We start from the raw sequence: 20,232 nt of genomic DNA on the forward strand, positions 1-20,232 counted from the left end.
TTGTCAATTTCACCATCAATTTGAGTGGAAATAGCAATTAAAATATGATTTGGAATATATTTAAAACATATGATCAAATTACATTTATGTATGTACCTATTAAAAGAATTGTTTGAATTTGATGCGTTTTAAAAAAATAGGCTCCTAGATTTTAATGGCACAATCTATATTTTTGATATATCAAATTCAAACTGCCCATACAGTAGCTACACATGTTTTAAAAATGCTTGAAAAACTGATTGCTACAAATAGTTGATCCTCCTCGTCTTGGTATGCAATCTGAGCGTCAAGCTCTTGTTGCGAAATTTTACATTTGCAAATTACAGAATCATGTCTTTGATTGATTGCATTTGCTACATTCTGCACTAGGCCTTCTTCGGTTCTTGAAATGAGGATGACCTTTTCCACCACAATATTGACATAGAGAAAATTTTCCCTTTTTGCTTCCACCTTTGCTGCTGTTGTTGTTGACGGTAGCTTCACTAAAATTTTCTTACCTTGCTTTTTCATATCTTTGCCACCATTTTCATGCTTGGTTGACAATGCTCCTTCAGTAACACCATCATATCTCATGACTCGTCTTTATTCATGAGCATGCATGGCATTTAATAGTTCTGCCAAAGTAATCTTTAACAAATCCTCATAATTCTCCAAAACAATAGTAATTGTCTCAAAATTTTCAAGCACGGTAACAAGTTTTTGAACAATTCTTAAATCAAAAAGTTTAGAACCCAACAACCTTACACTGTTGGTGATGCTAAAAAATCTGTTCGAATATATTTTTGATGGTTTTTTTACTCCATTTTCTTTGCACCAAGTTCACTTGCATTTTTCGACCCTTTCATCTTCTTGATATTCTTTCTTGAGATGGTCACAGATTGCTTTTGTTAAACCGAGGATCATGATTCGAGTAAAAATTGTTGGTGAGATTGCAGCAAATAGACAAGCCTTTGTCTTTGATTTTCTAGTCATTTTCTCCCCATGATTCTTAATTTGAGCAATGGTAAGATTACTTGGTAAAGGAGGAACTTTATAACTTTCTTCTATTACTTCCTAAATATCCAATACATCCTAGCAAGTTTCCATTCTTGTTGTCCAAAAATGATAGTTGTCTGCATTGAAAACGAGAGGGACCCTTGCAGAAAAACTAGTTTTAGCTTCCATGAAGGTTTTTACTAAAAAATGATTGGGTAAAGTGCAGGTTCACTCGGATACTGACATGATCACAGGTCTCTTAAGAAAATGGTTTAGATACCAAAGATTTTTTATGAATATGATAATTAAGGTAAAAATTAAGAAGACAAAATGGAAGGAGATACATTAAATTGGAGTAAAATACTCGTATTATAATATACATGAAAAATGACTAAACATAGTATTATGTCCACTAAATCAACATGAGTAACAAACCCACTAATTTAGCCATGGAAAAGAAGACATGTGAATCACGTCTAATTTATTTCCTAAAATGAAGGAATACCAGTGCTCTTTAATGAATCTAATAACAAAACTACAAATATGTATGTATTGTATAAAGTGTTTGAATTCGATGCGTTTTAAAAAAAAAAACCCTAATAGCAGAATCTATATTTTTAGTATATCCAATCTAAATTATTTATTTTAAAAATGTTGTACATAAAATTTGATTTAGCATTAACATACAACTCAACTACTGAGATGTGGAAGGACTTTATTGATACTATGCTAAAACTTAGAGGACTGGAATAAAGTGTTTTGAAATTTAGGATCAGAACTATAGTTTTGGGATATTTGGTGAATTAACCCTTTAGCTTCTTATCTCGAACGGTTAAATGATTAAAATTGAACTTGGTTCTCAGGAAATGGTTCTAATGGCAGACTGTATCATCAAAGCAAAGACAAATGATTTCAAGATGTGGGGGGTGTTGCCATATTCTTTCTCTTAGAAACTGAGAAACCAGCTTTGACTGGGGCCTAAACCGACAGATCCACTAGCTGTGAGCCAATAAAACATTAAAGTCTCAAGGACAGAAATTTGTCTTCAAGGGGAAGAAGAAGCATGTCGGGTTTTTAAATCTGTCTTTTGCCTTGAAGCGTGAAGTTCCTCTTGTTGAGAATAGTTAAGATTGAAGTTTTTATGTACCAACGAGCTTTAATGATTTCCCTGGGGGCTCACATAATTTGTACAAGTTTGTTCATCAATCTTGTTAGCTCATGATAATACTCTGTAGGCATAACCTTTATCCCCATTTCTATGTATAAATTTGTATACTAACAAGGTTATTGTATCATCTATTGCGACAGTCCTAAGTATCTGTCTCCAACATTAGATAAAAACACCATTTATGTGATGCTCACATCCCATTTAACTTTGTATCTGCTTTTCCAGTTCATAAAAATAGGACCTCCTAACATTTTACAGCTTCGGTAGGAATTACCTGATGGTGAAGGCAGAACTCTGATTCAAATCTTTTAGTAGCCTAACACAGACAACAATCTTGATTGACAGACCTAGTTGTAATAATTTATTCAGGTTGCTATCATAACAACAAGCTGTCAACTGTTCGATATACACTAATCCTGTCTTATAAGGCGGTTTCTGTCCCATTCAATCAATTCTTTAATTAACCAAAAAAACCCCTTCTAGATGATCATCTTGTATGTGCCAAACTCTCTACTTTCTAGAATCTAAATGTGTTCATAATTAAATATTCACAGCTTCTCGCACCACCAAAAGCAGTGATAAAGTTGAAGCCTCAGAATTGTGGGCACCGATTTCATTTGATGATGTCTTAAAATATCTTATCCATATGAACTGCCGTTTATCCATTTTCAACCTGAAACTATTTTGCACGTCTTCAGCCACACAACCAGGGGGCATTCTCTTTCTAAACAGGACTCCTAACTTTGGTCTTGTCCTGTAGTTCATAGATTTATTAGGCCCGGACATAGAAGAGCCAGTTAAAAATAAAAATTCGTAAATATTACCTTCAATACTATATCATCATGCTTAAATCAAAGCCCAAAGATTGCAAGGAACCTTATCGGGGTTTTTTTTTTTAATAAAAAATAATACAAAAACAATAATTAAATACAACAGTATATTATAAATTAATTAATTACAAAATAGGATTTTTTTACCGTGCATTCACCCCATTTTTCAATCATCATGCAATCATATTGTTTAAAAATAATTTTTATTGACATAGTGGTGGCACCAATATATTCTTTAAAAATATTCGTATTTTCATGTATATACAAAATAATTTCAAAATACGAAAAATTATTTTTTGTGTTGTCTGACACACCACAACACTGCTTTAATTAAATGTAAGGTTTCTCTTTTGAATTTTTCCTTTAACTATTGTAAAGTTATAATATATTTTAAAATATAAATATTTTTCAGCTTATAATTAGTATAAAAAATATTTAAAATAATTTAAAATTTTAAAAACACTTTAACTAATAAAATTTATAATTTTATATGGAATTTATAATTTTTTATAGTCAACAATATAACAATTTTAAGTATTAAAATGTAATATTTAAATAGCTTATAATATATAATATTTTATACAACATTTAGAATACATTATTTTATATCTTTTGTGAAAATGTATAAATTTTTAAATAAATTTTATGAATAAATTTAATATTTTGTAATCAATACATACAATTGATGCACGAGATAAAAAAATAGTAAATATATATAAACTCAAATTCAACGTTCCCCAAAGACGAATAATTTCATATGCATCATTCTTTTCAATTTTGAAATTTTATTTATTCAGAAAATTTAGCCATCCTAATTTTGAAAATTGATCAACATGTAAGAACAAATTTTGAATGGATTTGGTGATTTATTTGCTTCAAATTTAGACTAAATTGTAACTATCGATTTTCAATGATGTTGGAAAAGACAGTTTTGGGATTTTGTTTTCATAAATCGAGTTATTATATTGGTGAATTAAATTTTAGATAAGTAATTTTTCCGAATTGATTGTTAATTAAGGTACAAAAATAAATTGTAAAAATGTTATCATTGAAGGTTTTAATAGCCAAAGGCTTAAGGACTTATATAACAATTAAACCAAGGTCTAAAATGGTAAATATACTATCTTAGAAACATTAATGGAGGGTAGGTGAATAGCTTATATATATTATAAAGATTATAATTAAATTATTTATATTATAAAATGTATAAAATAAAATTACCATAGTGGAAAGAAAGAGAATTCATCTTTTTTCCTTCATCCATGCTCGAACGTAGAAGAAGAAGAAAAAAAAGAGAGAGAATTCAACTGTAACAGCCTAATTTTTAGTGGTGCCGAAAATAGTAGTTTCAAAGTCTTGTTCTCTGACAATCGAGCCTGTAAATATTATTAAATAATATAGAATGACTTGTAATTCATGAGAAATGGTTAAATGGTTGAATTGGTGTAGCTTAAACTGATTTATTTTTGCCAAATTGGTGGAGATGTTGGAATGGAACTTTAGAAAAAGTTATATGAATGGTTAAACATGTTTTGGACTGATTTTGTGCAGGTTATAAGTGTGCATTAGACACCAAATGAGCTAATGGTTTGGCTTAGCATAGAATAGGAACCAAATGGCCTAAAATGTACCAAAACAAAGTGATGTGAGCCACAAGGCCTAATTTTAGACCCACGAATGTGATGGGCTCACACTACCTCAAGGCCCAATAACAATATCAAAGGCTAAGCAAATCAAATCAGGGTTCGATCAAATACAAGATTCAAGGACGAATCATTTTGAGGAACGGGGGAATGATACATGCACAGATGGGGTGAAATTTATTAAATTCCATTCACCGAAGTTGCCACTTTTCAAGTTTGGAAAATCAGTAGAATTGTGACGACTTTTTGGATGGGATCTTGACATTTCTAGGTTGAGATGTCTTCATGGCGTTTGAAGCTAAGCAAAGAGTTGTGAAGGTTAGTCAAAGATAAATAATTTTGCCTAAATCAGACAAGGATGCAAGGATGTTTAGTGAGTAAGGCTCATCTCACATCTTTTCCACTTGTATAAAAATTTTGAACCACTCTTTTTTTCTCACCAGAGGATGCACTCACCATTGGGTCATCATTAATTTGGCTATTTTCACTAGAGACCTCTTTTCTCTCAGCCGTTTTTGAATTTTGTGTCTTACTTCCCATAACCTCCTTACAAAACTTCATCATCTTGATTTGATCATTGTGAATATCTTTCAGATTCAAATGGGTGAAAATGTACTTCTTCCCATGAAAAATAAATAAATATCGATTTAATTTACCATGATGAATAACATCACGATCGTACTGCCATGGTCTACCAAGTAACAAGTGGGCAGCATGCATGGGAACCACATCACACCAAACATCATCAATGTAAGTCCCAAGTTTAAAAGTGATCAAGCATTATTTTATCACACGGACCTCTGAACCTTCGTTAAGCCATTGAAGATGGTATGGTGTAAGGTGTTTGCTACATGGCAAAGTAAGAGAATCCACAAAGTAGTTGCTCATAGCATTATCACAACTTCTACTATCAATGATAAATGAGCAAAGTTTACCTTTAATTAAACACCTCAAATGGAATATATTACTCATTTGAAGATCATGATCATCCCTCAATTAGATGTTGAGGGTATGCCTCACAACTAGACAAGGAGGATGAGTTAATGGTTCCACCAACTCTTTTTCACCATAAAACTTACCTCCATCATCGACATCATCAATTAATTTGGGTATATCTGGGTCTATTTTATCGGAATCAGAGGTATAATCACCATATTATTTGATCAACAAAAGTCTCATGTTGACACAATTACGACTATAGTGCCCACACCCTTTTGCACTTAAAATATTTAATTTCACGAGCTCTTTGTTGTTTTGGTGAAGAAGTAGTAGAAGTGGGCTGCTTAGAAGATGAAGAAGAAGGTTTTGTAGGAACCCCACTTTTCTACTCAAAAGGTTTAGTCTCATCCTATTTTGGCGACAACTTAGTAGTAGCATAAGGAGGTTTTAAATTCTTCAAAGTAGAATAGAACTCGTACCTCAATAATATTGTGAAGCACTAAATGGACGAGATTGACGTTGTTGAAACTACCGTTCAATCTCAATTGCCTTGCGTACAATGTCCTCAACATCAATGTAAGTTTAAATATCAAGAACATTGGCTATCGAAATGTTCAAACCATCTACAAACTGCACCATTATAGTCTCTTCATCTTCTCGAACATTTGCTCTATGCATAAGCATCTCCATCTCCTTAAAGTACTCATCAACAGATCGATTACCTTGAACAATGCGTTGAAGTCTCCATTTAATATCTCTATAATAATGAGGTGGGATAAAACGCTTTCGTATGATTTGTGTCAACTCATCCCATATTTCAATTACCCTTTTAAATTTTATTTAACGATCAATTCCAAGTTGAATCCACCAACTAAATTTGAAAATCCAAGGGTCACAAATGAGACTTTTTCCTCTTCTTGACATTTATAATAACGAAACAAAAGTTTAAATTTTGATTCCTACTCACAATATGCTTCGAGTTCGTACTTACCTCGGAATGGTGGAAAATTGAACTTTGGTTTAGCAAAAAAATGTTGCCTACGGTCATTATTAACCAAAGTCTTATCATTTGCACGAGAGACAAGTCGAGCATTATTTGCACGAAGACGAGGTTGATCAATCTTATCTCCCCAATAACGATTTTGACGTAATTTTTGTACTTAGACATTCCAAATGTTTTTTTATCGTGTCTAGAATAGTGTCACATTGCTGATCTTGAGCATTACGAACCTCTTGATCCCTTCTCAACTTCTCAATCATAATATTGTAAATCATTAGGAAAGCCTGAAAAGAACACAACACTCAATAAAAGAAAAATTAAGCAAACCTCACTATTATGCACTCAAAAATAAAAATCAAATTCTCAATGACGTAAGAATTAACTTTGTGTGTAACATCCCATTTTCAGTGAAATCGAAACAGTGGTTTCGGGACCACAAATCCGAAGTCAGACAAAATATTATTATTTTTATTATTTTATGGTCTACAATATGGTAGAAATATCGTATAAAAATTTCGTTTAGAACTTTTGCCGTTTACATGTCTAATTTGATAAAAAAGACTAAATTGCATAAAGTGCAAAAGTTGATTTCTTATAGCTAAAGGGATTAACTAGCTATAGAATTTTAAATTTGAGGTCCTTATATGGTAATTAATCATTAAGGTTGATTAATGGTTAAGAATGAATAGTCATCATAGGAAATTGAATAAATTGTTAAGGGTAATTTTGAAAATTAGCAATTAAATTTATAATAAAATTAATAAAATAAACTAATATCATCTATTATCATCATCATCCACCAAACATTAAAAAAGAAAAGAAACCTAACCCTGGAAGCTTGAATTTGGACAACCTTATTTTGGTCAATTAGGTATGAATCTTTGTCTCGTTTTTGATAATTTCTATGTTTTTGAGATCGTAGTAGCTTAATCTAGCTAACTCGGGGATTAATTTGCAAAATCGTTAAAGTATTAGGGTTTTTCCATTAATGAGTATGCTTGAATTTTTAAGTTTTATGATAGAAAATGAAAGGTTGTTGTTAGATAAACAACTTTTGTAAAGAGAATTTTGATGAAATTATCAATTAAGGGTTAAATTGAAAAAGATGGTAAATTCATGGCTAAATTGTGAAATTGTGAGTTATGTGGGTTGCTATTAATATGTGTAAAAGTTGACTAGGCTTGAGTAAGGATTAAATTGCATGAAAGTCATTTTCCGAGCCTAGGGACTAATTGAAATGAATTAAAAGTATAGAGGAAAAATAGTAATTTTGCCAAAATTCTATGTTGGATTAAATTGAATGAGAATTATATTGAAATAAGTTAAATTCATTTGTATAGATCCTATAAAACCTCGTACAGAGCTAGATCGAGGCAAAGAGAAAATATTTGAATAGTCGCCTTCATATCTACGTAAACTTTTCGAGGTAAGTTCGTGTAATTAAATTGTACATTTATATGTTTTAAATTGAATTATTTGTTTGTGAATTGTATAATTGCCATGTATAAATATCGATCGCATATCTGACAATTACTGAGACCTGTTTGAACATTAGAAATTCGTAGGATACAAATGACATGTCATTAGGGTTATCGATTTGGTTGGGGTCTTGCATGTGTTGCGGACACACTACAACTCGTATGAGCTTCTCGATATTCAACTCGCTTGAGATTTCTGTTATACAGCTCGCATGAGCTTTCTGTTATACAGCTCGCATGAGCTTCTCGATATTTAGCTCGCATGAGCTTCCCATTATTCAACTCAGAGGAGCTTCTTGTTTACAGCTCGTATAAGCATACATTAATATGAATTGACATATTACCACTCAGTACACCTCGTGTGTACTACCCCTGTATCCAACAATATTATAAATGGTTCAACGGGCACAATTCTGTTACAATATTATATGATTTCGATATGAACTATTATTGGTATTTATATGAAAAACATGAAATGTGATTATTTGATGAATTCAACCATGTGTGCTGGATCTTATATGTGATTTTAATGGCTAATATGTTGGTGATCATGTGCTTAGACTTTTGGCCAAATTGGTTGTGATATGTTATGTTTACTTACCTATTGTATGAATATATGGTAAGTTAAATTCTGTGTTATACAAACTTACTAAGTTTAAATGCTTACTCTGTGTTATTTTTCTATGTTTTATAGTAATTCGGAAGCGTGTACGGGTTGGAAGCTGGTCGGAGTTATTTCATACTATCCATTAGTCGTTTTGGTACTTTCAGTAAATTAATCTCGGGTATAATGGCATGTATAGGTTATTTTGGCCAAATGTTGGCATATAGATGTTTTGTTGAGACTAGCCATTTGAATGGCTTGTGTTTGGTATATTTTGATGTGTATATAAATGGCCTTATCATATTTATTATGTGTTTGATATGGTAGAATGAAAGAAAGTAAAATGTGGTTTGAATATGCATACATGAATTTGGTCATTTAGGTAAATTGAGATACTTGTTGACATGCCTTTAAATTGTCAATTGAAGTGCCTAAGGACATATTGGTTGTATGTGTAACACCCTCTAACCCCAAACCGTCGCTAGAACAGGGTTACGAGGCATTAAATGACATATCAAACAATTTACAAATAATTATATCAATTTTACTAATTGACTTCATTCATTTTTTTTATAAAAATTTCGGCAGCATTTCTGCTTATTTTTACATACAACCCCCTGCAAAATTTCAAACATAACCAACCCAATTCCAGTATTTCAACCAAGGCATTTATATACTTAAATCTTACTTGACATATTGACATAACAACTTATTTAATAAAAATCCTATTATCATTTCTAATTAACACATGAAACTAATCAAGTCATTTCAGTTTGATACCAATGCCATAAAGGACTTCTACCAATTTGCTAATATAATCATCAAAATACATAATATCTTACTTTACAACAAAACTATATAACATACCAAAATAACTATTATAATTCTTATGTACATGCCACTTTCTCTTAAAGGAAGAAAACATCACCAAAATCTTTATGTCGGAGTCGGGATTGTCCGGATCTTTGAACGAGACTCTAATCCCTTTTAACTCAAGCATGGAAACAACCCTACGCTGAGTATTGTATACTCAGTGGTATTACCATAATTCAAATTATAATAACAACAAAGAATTATAATTACCAAGCATGTAACTATCCGATTTCTTAAATATCAATTAATTTATAAACTTTCATTAACTAACAATAACAATACAATTTTTAGCTATTCTTCAATTTCAATCCAATATCACATGTAATAATTTCAATCACTACATAAACATTAAATTCATGCCTTTCATTTTCAATCTCAAATTTCAATCCACAATTTTAAATTTTCTTATTTCAATTATTCACCCTATTAACAATCTAGACTTTGACGGATACACGGATTCCAACTCAAACACACCAATACGGCACATTGTGCCTAAAACGGTACATAGTACCTGATCAGTATACGACACATAAGTGCCTAAAACGACACACGAGGTGCCTGATACGACACATAAAGTTCCTGAGATACGACACATAAAGTGCCTGATCGGCAAAGCCGATAAATCCCATACTCTTCTAAATCCTATGGCATGCCAATTATATCTGACTCAGCCCAACTAGTTAATAGGGTATATAAATTTCACAATCTAATTTTCACTTTTATTTCAAAAAATTCATTTTCAATATCAATTATACTTTTTCCATTCACTAATTAAACAGAGTTCAATACCAACACATACTTTTCTCATTCAATTTGATTTTTTTTTTCCAAATTTTATTCAATAAAGTCACTTACCTTATCATATGCTTACCATACACATAATTTAAATTTAACATCAAATAATAAATAATTTGAATTATAGTAATACAAACCCGAATTTTGCTCGATTATTCCTCAATAACCTTCTCCCTTCCTTTGTGTGCCGATGCCTCGAGTTCCTTGTTAGCTACAAAAATAATAATAATTTACAAAATCAATTACAACATTAATTTATAATAATAATAAAATTTCTATCTAATTTATACTTTAATTCCAATTTAATCCTAGCTAAATTTATTTACTTTTCTAATTTAATTCACACTCTATTTCTATTCAAATTTCTTCTAAACTCAAATTTAACTACCAAATTTTCAGCATATTTCATTAATTTCTAATTTTCCTCAATTTAATCCCTACAAACATAAAACTTATAGCTTACTTCACAATTTAATCCTTTTATCAACTCTAACTAGAAATTCTATCAAATAAAACCTCAATTCCATCATTTATTCAACATAAACCCTACTCAAAAATCTATTAACTTTCAAATTTTCAACTTAAATTCAAGAGTATTTCACTCTAGGGTTCCAAAAATATCAAATTTATGAGAAAAGGACTTGATTTAGCTTACCTATTAAACTTCAAGCTTCAAAATCTCAATTTTCCCTCTTTCTTTTCTTTCCTTTTTCTTCCCTATTTTCGTCTCTTTCTTTGTTTCTTTTCTGTTCTTCTTTTGTTTCTTTTTCTTTTGTTTTACTTACTTACTTTATTTCTTTTATGCATTAGTTAATAATAATAATAATAATATATTATAATAATCATATAATAATATTTTATTCACAAATATCTTTTACTTAAATTATAAGAAAATATTTTATTTTATTACAAGTGTGTTTTTATATATTTTACACATGTATTATTTATCATCACACAATTGTCTTTATCTTATTTGTTTCCTATAATATATTATTTTAATTTTAATTAATATAATTTATAATATTTTAATTTAATAATATTTTTATAATATAAATCAAGAAAAATCTAAGATTTTTCCATGTATTGCCGCCTAATCTTAAGCCATTGGCTTATTTACCTATTTAGTCCCTCTTATTTTATTTTAATCTATAATTAAACTTTCACTTCTATTGTAATTTAATCCTTTTTACTAATTACTCTTAATTAAGCTAAATTCACCTATCTAAAACCTAATTAAGCACACAACTAGTTTAATAAATATTTCTAATAATTATTTTCAAACTCAATTTACTAAGACGGATGCCCGATATTATACTTTTCCGATGCCCTTGAATTTTTGGGTCATTACATTTCTTCCCCCCTTAATAAATTTCGTCCTCGAAATTTACTTGAGAAGAGATGAGGATATTGTGCTCTCATCGTCTCTTCTGGTTCCCAAGTCGCTTCTTCCACACTATGACTTCTCCATAAAACTTTGACTAAAGGAACTCGTTTATTTCTTAATTCTTTCACTTCTTGAGCTAGTATTTGAACCGGCTCTTCTTCATAAGTTAAATCAGATCGAATTTCAATGTCTTTAGTGGGAATGATATGAGAAGGATCCGATCTATATCTCCGAAGCATCGAGACATGGAAAACATCATGAATTTTCTGTGATTCTGGAGGTAAGGCTAATCGATACGCAACCGGTCCGATTCTTTCAACTATTTCATACGGCCCAATAAAACGTGGACTCAACTTTCCCTTCCGACCAAATCTCAAAATTTTCTTCCACGGCGATACTTTGAGGAATACTTTACCACCAACGGAATATTCAATATCTCGTCGTTTCAAATCTGCGTAAGATTTCTGTCTGTCGAATGCGGCTTTCAGTCTATCTCTAATATTTTTAACTGTTTCCTCTGTCTCTTGAATCAATTCTGGCCCAATCACTTTTCTTTCTTTTAATTCTGTCTAACATACTGGTGATCGACACCTTCGACCGTATAGTGCTTCATACGGAGCCATCTGAATACTAGATTGGAAACTATTATTATAAACAAATTCTGCTAATGGCAAATATCGTTCCCAACCTTACGCATAGTCGATGATACAAGCTCTCAACATATCTTCCAATATCTGAATTACTCGCTCGGAATGTCCGTCAGTTTGCGGATGAAATGCAGTGCTAAAATTAAGCCGTGTACCCAACGACTCATGTAACTGCTTCCAAAATCTTGATGTAAACCGAGGATCTCGATCTGAAATGATTAATACAGGAATACCATGTAATCTAACAATCTCTCGAATATAAACCACGGCAAGCTTCTATAGTAACTAGTCTGTTCTAACTGCTATAAAATGAGCTAACTTTGTGAGTCGATCGACAATTACCCATATGACTTTCTTTTTACTTAACGATAATGGCAATCCCATAACAAAATCCATGGTAATGCAATCCCATTTCCACTCAGGAATAGTAATGGGCTGTAACAAACCTGTCGATACCTGATGTTCTGCTTTTACCCGCTGACAAGTCAGGCATTTACCAACATACTCGACTATATCTTTCTTCATCCCTGGCCACCAATACAGTGATGACTCAATGATGGAATTTTAAAGATTATAAAGGGCAAAATGATCAATTAGAAGAGAGAGAAATCTAGAAGATAATGATGATGTTGGAGATATTTTATATTAATTAATTACATAAATATTAGTTTATTAATATTTTAATTTGATTTTTAAATGATATTTTATTATTTTATTAGTATTTTATTTAGTATATATAAGAAAAGCAAGATGAAGAATCATCCATTCCACCATTTTTCCATGCATTTCACGTTAGAAGAGAAAAGAAGTAAGAAAGTTTTGCTTTCTTTACAATTTGGTCCTCCCACCCAAAATTCACCATTTTTACTTAGAAATCAAAGAAATTTCCATATCCACCAAGAGAGAAAATTGATAAGGAGACTATAGGGAGCTAGACTATCAAGTTAGATTCAAGAAGTAGAAGCTGGAGGAGAGAGAAAATCAAGTTAAAGATTGAAATCAATAGCACAAGGTAAGAATATCAATATTTCAATATATTTTAAAGTTTTATATTATTGAAAAAGGATGGAAATGATGTTATAGTAGAGTTTTCTTAAATAAAGTCTAATGTTCTTGATATATTAGTGAAGGAAAATAAGAGAAAGTGATGGGAAATATTATAGAGAAAGGAAATAAAGGTGTTATAAATTTAGTAATCAACATTTTACACTAAAACAGTTTTAGACAAGCAGATAGGTTAACTTTGAAAAATCACCATAAATTGTGGAAATCGAATTAGATTATGAATAAAATATTGAATTAAATATTATTGAGTCTAGTTTCTCATAGAATAAATGCTGTAAGCAATGGAATTGTAAATCATGAGATATCATAAATTTTGTGAGACAAGGTCAGAATGAATTCGGGTTCCCCTGTTCTGACTTGGAAAAATCATTAAAAATTGTAAAAAAATAATTATGAGTTATAATTTATATTTTTAAAATCCTTAATGAGTCTATTTTCAAGAGAAACCAACAGGGACATCATACGAATTCTGTACAAAGATATAATTAATTTTTAGTGAAGAGGGGTCGGAAGTGAAATAGGGAAAACTTTAAAGAATAAACTGTACTTATTGGCTAAGCCAAACATTCTGAAAATTTTATAGTAAGAAGATATGTGAGTCTAGTTTCAGATAAAATTAACGAATCTCAATTCAGAGTTACTTAGCTCAAGATATGAATAATTTTGTGACTATGACTCAAGTGGACAGCATGTTATATACATTAAGGATGTGGAATGGAGAGGAGGAGGAGGAAAATATATGATTATTCAACTAGCATGAATTTTCATTAAAAATGGCTAATTTGCATGGTTTAGGTTCAGGGACTAAATTGAATAAAAGTAATATTTTAAGGGTAAATTTGTAAAAATGTCAAAAAGTGACCAAATTGCATGAAATGAATTGTTTTATTATTTAAATTAATAAATTGAATGAAATATTAATTTAGATCAAGATTGGGTGGAAATTCGAGGAAAATAGAAAATTACCAAAATGTCCCTGAATTTTGATATTTCTGCAATTTAGCCTGGTAAGTTTGTGTAACTTAAATTATATTCTTAAATGCTTGAAATGTTTGTTATTGATGTGAATATGATTTGAATGTTAATTGTATGAAAATTGATGAAACATTGATATATTTGATAAAAATGGGAAGAAATCTCAGTTGAATGGAAGGAAAATTCGATGGATCTTGAAAAGGAATTGAAAGTAAAAAGGATCTAGCCCGGATGGGTGATCCTATCCTGATATAGCCCTCCCAAAGAATATGTGGAAAATGGATTTAGCTTGGACAGAAATCCAATTAGGGTTCAATTTAGCTTGGTAGTAATTGGATCCAAGCTCATTAGAGTAATTGCCGTTGCAGGGGATTTAGCCTGGACTGGTAATCCCGCTGTAAAGATGAGGTTCGCGGGAGTTTGCTCTCTGAAATGAAAATGTGCGCACATGAATATGAATTGACGGACCCGGATTTGTACACTAAAGTGTACCCCTGAAAATCCATCGAAATTCCGAAAAATTCAACGGGATAAATATGGGAAAAAAACAAGGGAATGGAAATCAAGGTATTGATGAGCTCATCAATCATGGTATATATATTATTGATACATGGAAATTATTGAAATAACTTGAATGTTGAGTTTGTGCATGTTAGGGGAATAATGCATTGAATGGCATGTATAAGTTAAATTGGCCATCGTTAGCTCATTAATGTTTTAATTTTGATTGGTTTCAAATATGAATGCTACATAAAATGAAATGTCTGATAATTAACTTGTGAACTCTAGTAATGCTCCGTAACCCTGTTCCGGCGACGAATTCAGGTTAGGGGTGTTACATGTGTCCCCTACATCTTTTTAATTGCGCAAGTTAGTATGCTCACACGGCCAAGCCACACACCCATGTGGCTTGGCTGTGTGACCCAAGTCAGAGAGTTACACGGGAATGGACACGGCCGTGTGACCCTTGCAGCTTTAAAAATTTTTAATGTTTTTCAAAAAATTCTTTGAGTATCCGATTTAGTCCCGACTTGTTTCTAATGCATATTTTGGGCCATGAGGGCTCATATAAGGGGTAATATCTTTGATTTCGTTCAGTTTACGACATGAATATTATATGATGTGAAATGTTTGAAATTTTTATCTATTTGTTCTGTAAACTCCGGTAATGCTCTGTAACCCTGTTTTGGCGATGGATACGAGTTAAGAGTGTTACATTGTGAGTATTTTAAAAAGTGTCTATATCAATCAATCAGAGTGTTTAAAATCAAACTAAATAAGCAAACCTAATAGCACTATGTAACACCCCTAACCCATATCCGTCGCTAGATCAAGGTTATGGAGCATTACCGTACAATTGAAACATTTAAACTTAATTTCCTTCAATATCATAAACATAATATAAACTATTCATACATAAACACACAGTCTCTATATTGAGCCCTCAAGGCCCAAGAAACATCTTAGAAACAACTTAGGACTAAATTGAAATCATTTGAAAAGTCTAGGAAAAGTTACAAAAATTTGAATACAAGGGTCACAAGGCTGAGACACATGCCCATGTCTCAGGCTAAGTAACCTTTGAACTAGGGACACACGGCCGTGTCCTAGCCCGTGTCCTCACCTGTGTAACTCTCTGAGTAGGGTCACACAGCCATGTCACACACCCGTGTGCCAGGCCGTGTAACACTCGAAATTTCCCCACACGTCTGTGTGCTAGGCCGTGTAAGTCACTGACTTGCACCCTAAGAGCTCGTCAGATGACACACGGCCGTATGTCTCACATGGCTGAGTCACACGCCCATGTAGACCCAAAATAAACCTTAAACAACAAGTTTACCATTTCAAACTTACTTAGACTCTATGCAATCCATTTTCCAGCCAAAAAACCTATTCAAAGTGACATTAAACAAGCCAAAAACATGTCAAATGAACATCCTAAGTGCCAAACCAATGCATCCTCATTGATACCACAAGTACATACAATTATACATCAAAATGATTCATCAATCAGAACTTATCAATTCACCAAACCTAACAATTAACCAATGTACCAATTATAGGCATCTCAAAGACAACATTACATTAACACATATCATTCATATTTGCATTGAAAAATCTTACCTCATGCACATGTATCATAAAAGTTAGCAATTTACACACAAAATCATAATTAACATTTTACCTACCCAAAACATTAGTAATGACATACAAGCCTATTACATGTCATATAATCTGAAATGAACGTTCCAAAAATTACAGAAATTTATGGATAGTGTGACTTGAGTGCTGATTCGATCATCCAACCTTCTGAGTATCTACAAGAACAATAAATAACACAAGTAATCTCAATGAAGCTTAGTAAATTTGACGTATTAAAACGATAAATCTTACCGAAGTAAGTACAACAAATCAAATAATAATACAACCATGAATGTTCCCTGCCATCCAGAATATCAAATGAAACACACCAAAATAGAGAGTATAACACAAGATTTCGCAACAAATGCTGAACCTCGGTTTACTCGGGATACATAAATATATCACTCCACAACCGTCTCCACTCCAATCCCTCATAACACACCATATCTCGACTATACCCTATCTCGCGTTTAATCTGATCCAAGTATAGAATTTCAACAATTTTTCCTCAAATAACTTACATCATTTAAAATCAAATATAAGTATCACATTACATGTTATCATCAAACATTCCATAAAGATGTTAAGTTATGAACTGTACGAACTTACTTGGACTGAATTGTAGTAGTTGCAGAAGTTTAAGAAATATTTTGTAATTTTTCCTTTTCCACGAGTATCAACTAGATCTTTATCTAAGATGTAAAATTCTTCAATTATTAGCTTACATTTCATCTTCCAATTCATTTGACATTTTATACCCTTTTATTTTTAAATCTACACAATTATCCCTAACTTTTACAACTTTTTCAATTTAGTCCCTTAACCCAAAATTCATCAAATTAACCATTTTTCTCAAGTCAATATTCCAGCTGAATATACTAGGCCCTTAAATAGACCCTAATAAACATCAAATTCACTATCAAACCCTAAAATTTTGACATTTTCATAATTTAATCCTAAAATCAAAATCTAACAAAAATCACTTCACATAATCATCAAACAACACAACTAAAGCTTCAAATACATGGTTATCATAAAAAAACACTCAAGATTCATTAATGGCAACTTCTAATTTTTAATAGATTCAAAAACGAATGTATGAGCTAGTTGGACCTAGTTGCAACGATCTCAAAAATATAAAAATTACAATAAACGGGCATCAAATTCACTTACATGCAATGAAAATAAGAAAATCAAAGCTCCATTCACCCTAGATATGGTTGTTCGGCATGAAAATGAAGAAATGGAGAAGAAAGTGTTTTATTTTTCACTTAATTTTCTTTTAATTTTGTAAAATTTACAAGATTGCCATTATCATTATTTTCTTTCAATTGTTTCCTTTAAATTAAGCCCCATTACCGTCCACTATCTAAAACAAGGACTAATTTTCTTATTGGTCCTCCCACATTATTAATTAGGTCATTTAAATCATCCAAATGCTTTAATTACTATGTTTTGCACATTTTACAATTTAGTTCTTTTCTTTAATTAACTATTTAAACGTTAAAATTTCTTAAACCAATTTTAATACGACACTAATGACTCCATAAATAATCTAAGAGTAATAATTACGAGTCGACACGATAGAAAATTGTGATCCTGAAACCATTAAAAATCGACTTGTTACACATAATGAGTCCAAAATCGGCTAGACATCAAAAAATTCTGCAACACGGAAGGAATATGCAACGTGCTTTAACCTACTAACACAAGAAACAAGAAAGTGTTAGAATGTGTAAAGGAACAATAAAAAGCAAAAACAACTAAAAACCTCAGGCTAAGAGTCAACCAAAATTGTTGAAACCTGAAAACCCGAAAAATTGCGAAGCAACATGACAAACTTCGTTCAAGGTGTTCTCGATTTCTAAAAATCACAAAATTTGAACTAGAGCCTCCTCAAATAATGTAGATCTGATCTGGAAAGTTTCAGCACAAAATTCAACCCACAAAAATATTTTTTAATTTTTTTCTTTTTTTTTGAAATTTCTTTTTTTTTATTTCAATCACTTTTTTTGTGGGAAATATTTTTTATACTCTAAAATAGTGCCAAGAAATAGTATGTAAAATTTCAGATGGTTTAAAAAATGTTTACCCACTAAAAAAATATATTTTCCAAAAAGTGTCGGGGTAAAAAAAATTGTTTTGAGGTTGTGTTAAAAATCCAACCTAGAAATGTTGACATTTTTCAACCTAGAAATGTTGAATAAATTCGGAAAAGAAAAATGCAAAGTGACAAGAGGAAGAAGGAAGAAGAATGATATATCGGGAAAATAAGGAAATAAGAAAAAAATGGAATTAAAATTTAAAAAGATTTTTATTGATTTATAATATATATTGTAGATTATGACATCATCATGCGACGTGTGACAACTCTATACAACAAACTTATAATTATATATTTTATCATTATAAATTTAATACTAATTAATTATAAATAACTAGTTTAAAAATAATAAAAAATTATTTAATACGATTTGTTCTAATTATTATTAATAAAATTATTATATGCCATAAAGAAAATTTTAATTATTTTTTAAGTTTATAAAATAAAATAAAATATCAATTGTATATGTACACATTTTAATATTTTGATTCAAAGGTCTTTAATAGTATTTTTTATTGACAAAAGTAATCTTACCTCTCTTGTTGTGGTTGAATCCAAACATATACTTAACTATTAATTTTAATCTTATAGCTAGCTAGAGCATTTAATTTCACTGATATAATAAATAATATCATTACCATTGCTAATTTTAATCTCATTGAAATTAATACATAAACAATAAAATGAAATATGAATTGAATTTAATGTATTTGCAAAACAAAACTTAATAGCAGTGTTTGCGCATAAAAATCACCAAACAGTTCTTATCTTTTATATATACACATACTAATCAACATGATTCAATTCACTCACGATTTCTTAGTTTTTAAAATCAAAACAAAGAGAAAATTATGGAAGAAATAATGGGTTCAATGTTCAATCAAATTCATTGAAATAAAATATATCATTTCTTAAATATTTTATAATATAAGCTTTATAATTATTTTGTAAATAAATATTTGAAGAAAAAAAGTCAAAAATTAAAAATCAAACCAAAGTGAAACGTAGATTAATTCAGTTTTAAAAAAATCCAATTCAATTTATTTGATTTTAGTGATTTATTCGATTTTGGTTATATAAAAATCAAACCGATGGTTAGTGATAATCCAAAAAAGCTAAAGTTATCTAATGTCAACGATAATATAAATAGAGAGAGATATGCGAGATTATTTAGGCTTTAGGTTGAATATGCTATGCTATATCCCAGTAAAACATTCACATCTTAAAAGATCTCAGACCAATGTCCCCCCCATGGATATACCCGTCGCTGTGGCTCCAATATACTCTAGTCCACGTACCTACGATACAGTGGTATTTACGTGTTGGATAGAAGAAACTTCTTTTATGCATTTTTTCTAAAAAAAATATTTTATGACGTTTCCTTAATTAACCATAATGTTTCAGGGTATCCCTTAACAGCTAATAATTCTCAGGAACCGATAAGAAATGAAGGTAATCTCATTGACTTGGAAAAAGGCATCGAATCATTAAAAAGAACCTGATAGCATAGAAAGAGGGGGAGGAAGGCAGTAATAATGATAGGGTTGTAAAAGAAAAAAATAAATGGTGGAATGGGACTGAGCTTAGGAAGGGAAAGGCTGTTAGTCTCC

The 20,232-nt window shown here is 30.9% G+C and overlaps 1 protein-coding gene across 1 annotated transcript in view; it reads right to left on the bottom strand.

Annotated features, from left to right (window-relative positions):
- Positions 1-20,232, bottom strand: part of LOC105802850 (transcription factor bHLH67) — a 38,665-nt gene that overhangs the window by 4,481 nt on the left and 13,952 nt on the right. The gene's annotated exons all lie outside the window — the stretch shown is intronic.

This window comes from Gossypium raimondii, chromosome 11 (genome assembly GCF_025698545.1).
Source record: "Gossypium raimondii isolate GPD5lz chromosome 11, ASM2569854v1, whole genome shotgun sequence".
In the NCBI taxonomy this organism is placed as follows: domain Eukaryota; kingdom Viridiplantae; phylum Streptophyta; class Magnoliopsida; order Malvales; family Malvaceae; genus Gossypium; species Gossypium raimondii.